The 7282-nt window shown below is 46.4% G+C and overlaps 1 pseudogene; it reads left to right on the top strand.

Moving 5' to 3' along the window:
* Positions 1–844: 844 nt before the first annotated feature.
* LOC147879605 (calmodulin-like protein 3 pseudogene) lies at positions 845–1689 on the top strand (annotated as a pseudogene).
* Positions 1690–7282: the final 5593 nt, after the last annotated feature.

Here is a 7282-nt window from a genome sequence, read left to right as displayed (position 1 = left end):
AAATTAATGATTTCCTTTTCGTGAGAAAATTTCAAAACAAAGGAAGCCGGCATGACCATGGATTGCTATGGATAGATGACATGCCACTTTTTGGGACGAGTAGTTTGAATTCATCGACATGTGGATCACAATAGAAAGCACCAAGTTGGAAGCCAGCCAATCTAATTTGCAAACACACCGCCACACGAAAACTTGCAAAAAGAAAAAAAGGGATTGCAGGTTCGGATTTCCCAGGCCGCCAATGTGCTCCCAATGTGGCAGACAAAAATCCTAAGACCTTTGTCCGTCGATATGGACATGGGGGCACAAAGCCAATTTTCAAAAGATTAAAAGAACCCTGCCTGAAAAAACAATTGATGCAACAACGATCGATGACTTCCTCCAAGTATTGCCAATAACCGATGAGGATTATGAGCTAGCAATTAGAAGCAGCCTCTATGAAGCAAAAGTCTTGTTGATAAGACACCCCTAGGATGTGTACACAAACAATTTCAATTCGGCGTTGACAAAGCTGTGGGGGGCAAACACCGACATCCAATTTGTCATGAACCCACATGGGGCAGCAGCATACTATACATCATACATGACTAAAACCAAAAGCGCATTGAAATTGGACACAAGGAACTTTCCGTGGGAAATGCTGGGAAATTATCCAAACGGCCCAACACGGGCCACCGCACCCTATTTAACGTCTTCCCGCTGCCTGCTTCAATCCACAACGCCTCTGGAGTCTGCCTCAACTCCTCTTTATATTCTTATTTGCCTCAACTGCTCAACGATCTCGTCCACGCCCCTCAGCATCCTCTTTAACCCCTTCCCGCTGGCTGTTTCAATCCACATAACGCCTCTGCATTTCCTTCCTCTCATCTGTTGATTCCTCAATTCCTCTGATATTCGTTTTCTTCGTTTTTGCCTCAAACCTCCTTCATGGAGTACGCCTCCCTTATATTTACCCCCCGCCTCGCTCCCCCTTCTTCCCCTTCTGGATTCGCCCACTCTGAGTTCGAGGACTGCTTTCAAAGCTTGTGGCATTACGACTCCGTTCTCTCGCCTCCGAGTGCCCATAACATGACGCCATCGCAAAAGAGGCATGCGTGCTCTCATCTACACGAAACTGACTGTCTTCCTTTTTCCCCCTATACGGCCGATTCCGGGCACCACTTGCTTCCCTTGTTTCGACTGATCGACGAAAACAAGGACGGGAAAGTAACCTTGGATGAAATGGTGTGCTTGTCAAGCAAAGTGGGTAAAGAAGTGTCGCGGAGCTACTTGATGTCTCTCATGGAAACAATTGACCAGAATCACGATATGTCTGTTGATTTTCATGAATTTATCCAATTGTACGACTCGATTTACAGAGACGAGAACTCCCTGGTAGAAGAGGGAGTGCGGCGACCCGATCCAGCAGATCTGGACTCAGATGACCTTCTCGATGCGTTCAACGTGTATGACAAGAACAAAGACGGCTACATCTGCGCACAGGAACTCGCGGAGGTTCTTTGCGGCCTGGGCTTCGCAGAGGGAACGGATCTTGCGAAGTGTCAAACTCTGTTAGATAAAGTGGACATGGACGGAAACGGGCTGGTAGATTTGGAGGAGTTCAAAGCCATGCTGTGCCAAGGATGCCACATCTCACAACGCTCTTTGACAAGTGAATCTGCTCAAGGGCTTCCGGTCTGTTGAAAACCACGCTACGCTGCGAGCAACAACCATAGCAAACTCGTTGTCAAGGTCGTCCTCCAACGTGCCGGCTAAACTCGGAGAATCTACAAATTGGTCGATGGCTAACGGGCTGTTTCCACGTGCCTTAGGTGCGCGCACCGGGTGGCCAATCCAGCCCATGGAGGCAAGGGTTGATCGGCCTACGCAATGGTGCTTGATCTCTCATCGTCACGCGCCAGGGCACATGGAAGCATGCCCTACATTGGCAGAATTTACAAATTGGTCACTTTCACCATTGGACGAATCGGTCGCGCTTGTCAATCTCCATCCTTCCTCCGAGAAGTCAATGTGACAAGATCTCGAACGTTGACAATCGCCTGCACGTCTCCCTCGGCACTTTTCTTATGATAGAAAAGAAATTCTGATTTTCTTGACCCCACTCTCCGCATCGCTGAGCTATTTTGGGGAAATGCCCATTTTTTTCTATAAATGAGGTCTTTTTGGCCTACCACTTTTAATGTGGAAGCCTAAGTAATGCTGTGACAGCAGGTGTTTCCAATGGATTTGTCAGTGTATTCCCTCCAATTAACATCCTTGCATGGCTTCGTGTCGTCGAGTTTGCATGGATGTGGGCTTCATCTCCCTCGCCTTCTTTAGAGAGGTTTTGACGCGGCGCAGTTTGGGAGGTTCGGGTAGAGCAAAAGGGAGCTTTGCGAGAGTTTCGATGGAGTTAGACGGAGGTTCGGGAGGGAGAGGGGTTTCTGGAGCTTCACGTAGGTCCGAGGCACCACGTGGCGATGAAACAGGGGTACGCACGAGCTCGCAGCAGACATGCAGACTCTGATGCACAACACCAGCTTACAGACGTGCAGATTCTAACCATGTCGCAGACTCTGACCATGTGCTAAACATGGGCACTGGCTAGTGGCCAGCACAGGGAATGAAGGGCAACTGCCACACGGCTTTCAACCAGTCTTTGCTCAGACTCTTTGCTCAGACTAGGGCAGACTACGAGACTGCAAGTGGGCAGAAGGAGGACTGCTCAGAGTCTTGGAAGCTGGACTGCGCATTACATGAAAATTTAAACAAAAGTGTTGCGAACTTACACGTGGGTTACTACACAACTACGAGCATTACATGCGGTGGATTGCGCAAGAGGGCACCATGTGGCACGACAGCAAAAGGCGGCATGGGTGCCAGAAGCCGCACACAGAGAGGAAGAGTGCACTAGAGAGATAAAGCCGGAGAGAGAGAGAAAGAGAGAGAGATAGAGAGTGCACTAGAGAGATATGAAGCTGGAGAGAGAGAGAGCACTAGAGAGAGAGAGAGAAAGAGAGCACTAGAGAGAGATGAAGACGGAGAGAGGGGAACGTTTTTATATATTTATAAATAAGTCTTTATTTATTTATTTATTTATTTATTTATATTTAAGAGAGAGAGAGAGAGAATTATATATTAAATATATTGTATAATAGTATATTATATAAAATATAGATATAATTGTGTGTGTGTGTGTGTGTGTGTGTTTGTGTGTGTGTGTGTATAGATAGATAGAGAGATAGAGAGAGATAGAGAGAGAGAGAGAGAGAGAACAGAGAGAGTGAGTGAGTGAGTTAAAAGAGAGTGAGAGTGAGACAAAGTGAGAGAGAGAGAGAGAGAGAGTCGGAGATAAGAGAGAGACAGAGTATAAGGGGGGGAGCCAGCGAGAGACAGAGAGAGAGAGAGATATAAGAGAGAGAGTGAGTGAGTGAGTGAGATAAGAGAGAGAGAGAGAGAGAGTCGGAGATAAGTGAGAGAGAGAGCGGGAGGGTGAGCCAACGAGAATGAGAGGGAGGGAGAGAGAGAGAGAGAGAGAGAGAGAGAGAGAGAGAGAAGGGGGGGGCGAGATGGGAGAGAGAGAGGAGGGGGAGAGAGAGAGAGAGAGAGGGAGATAAGAGAAAGAGTTAGAGAGAGAGAGACAAGAGAGAGAGAGAGAAAGAGAGAGAGAGAAGGGGGGGAGACGAGGAAGAGAGAGTGAGAGATAAGAGAGAAAGTTTTAGAGAGAGAAAGAGATGAGAGAGAGAAACAATGAGACTATATATATATATATAAAGAGAGAGAGAGACGATTTATATATATATATATAGAGAGAGAGAGAGAGAGAGAGAGAGAGAGAGAGAACAAAGAGAGAGAGAGAGAGAGAAAAAGAGTAAGAGAGAGAGAGAGAGAGAGAGAGAGTTAGGGAGAGAGAGAAAGAGAGAGAGAGAGAGAAAGAGAAAGAGAGAGAGAAGAAAAGAGTAAGAGGGTGGGGGGGAGAGAGAGAGAGAGAGAGAGAGAGAGAGAGAGAGAGAGAGAAAAGAGTAAGAGGGAGGGAGAGAGAGAGAGAGGGAGAGAGAGAGAGAGAGGGAGGGAGAGGGGGAGAGAGAGAGAGAGAGAGAGAGAGAGAGAGAGAGAGACCGATATATATATATATATATTGACAGGCGAGAGGACACAAAGAGAGAGAGAAAAGAGTAAGAGGGAGGGAGAGAGAGAGAGGGAGAGAGAGAGAGAGGGAGGGAGAGGGGGAGAGAGAGAGAGAGAGAGAGAAAGAGAGAGACCATATATATATATATATTGACAGGCGAGAGGACACAAAGAGAGAGAGAGAGAGCAATTTTGGATTAGAGATAGAGAGAGGTCATAAATATAGATCTATATATATATATGTAATAATTTCACCCTTAATTTTGAAGGGGGTCTTGGAACTTGGAATTTAAATTCTTTAAATTAAAGAAGACCCTACCTAGCGGGTCTCTAGCCCATCGTAGACGGGTTACTCATCCTCCCTAGTCGTCAAGTTTACATGGATTGCCTCCCTCCCCAGCTCTCGATTTCTCCCTTTTCTTGCACTTTTCGCTTCCTTCCATTTTGCAGCTCGTCGCTTCATCCTCCTCCTCCCGCCTGTTGTTTTCTCTTGCTCTCTTTGCCGTAGCGTGGCTTGGAGATTTCTGTCAAACGAGTTCGCAATTTGCATGTGCGAAGGTACCGCACTTTCGGTCGTTTCCTCCAGTTACAGTGCTAGGTGTTGCTGCACCCACAGCTTCACTACCATCTTTGTCTGGATCAACGAAACGATTTAGTTGTCCACTGCCTCCCGAGGAAGGTCTCTTATCAAGTTCGATTTCTCATTCGAAGCTGGTCTCTTATCAAGTTCGATTTTTCATTCGAAGCTGTGTTTTCAAGCTTCCGTTTGTCCACGTACAAATTGAAGTCGACTCGTTCCTCCATGAACGTCAAGAAACGTCGTAGCTGGTGTTTCCACGACATGCAACCGACTTGCCATTCGAAAGGAGGTGATGATTTTCTCTCAGGTAATGGAAGTTTCCTCTATTTTGTCTAGTTCTCGGCTTTTGCATCTGTAGACTCAAAGCACCCACATTAATTTGTGAGGCAAAGAAGTCGATGGAAGCTCGACTGCAAGAAGCATGTTTGTTACTCAGAAGGATGTTTTCGTACCTACGTTGCCCGCGCAAATCTCCACCGAGGTAAGAAAACTAGTGTAGCGATTTGTTGTCGTCGCAAGAAGGTCCAAAGCATGGATTGAAGTCCGCTTGCTATCCTGCAAGCCAATCATCGTGACCAGCCATAGGAAAATAGCGCATGCTCCCAGACATGGTCACTCGAATGAACAGATAGAGGGGAGGACGAAGCCGACGACGAAATGAGGCTTTCATTTTGGTAGATAGATTATAGAGTTTGGCCAGTGGCGATGTTGGAACCAAGTATCTCTCTGATAAATCTTCGAACAGCTAACAAGGTATGAGCCTTCAATCCAACAGTCTGTAGCACCATAGTCTAAAACGTGTCCCAACGACCCATTGCGACCGATGAGCCAGTACTGCGCAACTGTGCAAACTACCCCATCAACATTTGCACCTTCCTTAAACTACTTCATCCTGTCAATAGTTGGACAACAAAGGAAAGGTTTTTATGTTTTCCTTTGTCCACTAGATCACTTGTCTCTCTATATTCCTGCTGCAGATCGTTTCCTTCTTGAATCCCATCGATGCGGCTCGAGGAGATTTTGGAGCAACAGCTCCCCAAGGGTTACTCCTCGACGATTGAATGTCCTTTTGCATCCAAGAAAGAGTTGTTCTTTCGTCTACGCTTTGGCATGCTTCTGAAAAACGGTGCCGAGGTGATCTTTTTCATGTGATTCCTTTTTCCAGGTATCCTTTTTAAAAGTCTGTACAATTTCGGCTACGCAGCATATGTCACTGCTAGCTGTTTTTCTCATCTCACTGGACCTTATTGATGTTTTAATTTTAAGCGTCTTTCAAGCAGACTGGCTGAATCCCGAAACTGGGGAAGGATGCTCTATGAAGTCGGCAACAGCATTGTTGATTGTGTGGAGTGATGATAGTCGTTATTGGCACTGGGTTCGTAGCCGATTTCTAGTTAGTCTTTGAGGCATCCACGTAAACAGACTGATCATTTTGGACCTATCGTAGCCATTTAACCGCCGTCTCTCTGATATCGTTTGCAGGAGCACTCACCTGCATAAGAATTTGAAAGCTTTTCTTTAGTTCGTTTCGTGCAGGTTGTTTAGATTTTTCTTGGATCAATCAAGAGGACCTAGGACGTCGAGGTTGGCTCGAGCACTGGAGGTGAGCCGCTATGGGGAACCGTTTGGTTGCTTGCATCTACTCTGATGAGTACCTATGTTGGAGTGACGCTAGGCGGCTGCGGAGACAGAATTGTGGCTCGAGCATTGCATGGAGGAGCGGAAGGCCGCTGCTGCAAGAAGTTGCTCATAGATAATGATCGTTAATTAAATATAGGTGAGCCTTTCCTCATATCGTGGATTGATCGCAGCTCAGTTTGGTACGGTGGTTAGATCCACGTATTGTCTTCTTCCTCCAGAGATTTCCAGGAATGTGGAAAACCCGTTTTAGAAAAAAAAGCTCGCTCACACGCATAGTAACGGCTTTCTAAAACCACATTCATCTATAAAAGACCGTTTGCATGGACCGTGAGCATGCGTGACCTTCATCGTTGGTTTTGCTGTCTTGTTGTGTATTGTGCCTTCTTATACAGGCAACTAGCAGCAAGCACATCTGATATACAAACAATTTCTTCCCCAAATGAATATGAAGGAACTCCATGGACACAAGTAGTGGCCAATTTCAAAGAGGTAAATCATATTTTCGTGATTCATTTCGAACTTCCTTTCAAAGACTTCATAGCGTTTTTCAATCCAATATTCATGATAAAATTCAATACATTTTTTCAAGTATGATGAATATGTCCGAATGTAAGAAAGAATGCAAGAAGGATGCTCAATCTCGAATTAATGGTGAGTTTTGCCATGCCCCTGCCTCCTTCTCTCCTCACCCATGGTATCCCCTGCCCTGCCCTACCTCCCACACCTTCAGCTCTACCTCCTCCTCTTTGTCCTCCCCTTCTTCATTGCCTTTCACGTCACCCTCTCCATCGCCTTTGACCCCCTCGTCCTTGGTTCTCACTTCACTTTCCGCTTCTCCTGCCTCCTTCACTCCGCCCTCCTCCTCTTGTCTTGGATCTTCCTCCTTTCCTCTCTCCTCAGTGACTCTACCTCCCTTCTTCCTCTCCCCCGTGAGGCTCCCTTCTTGCTCGCTTC

Source organism: Dipteris shenzhenensis, chromosome 33 (genome assembly GCF_047967505.1).
Source record: "Dipteris shenzhenensis isolate YYH24624 ecotype China chromosome 33, Dip_SZ_1.0, whole genome shotgun sequence".
Classification (NCBI taxonomy): Eukaryota; Viridiplantae; Streptophyta; class Polypodiopsida; order Gleicheniales; family Dipteridaceae; genus Dipteris; species Dipteris shenzhenensis.
Note: the sequence above shows the minus strand (reverse complement) of the source record. Positions and strands in the feature narration are given on the sequence as shown.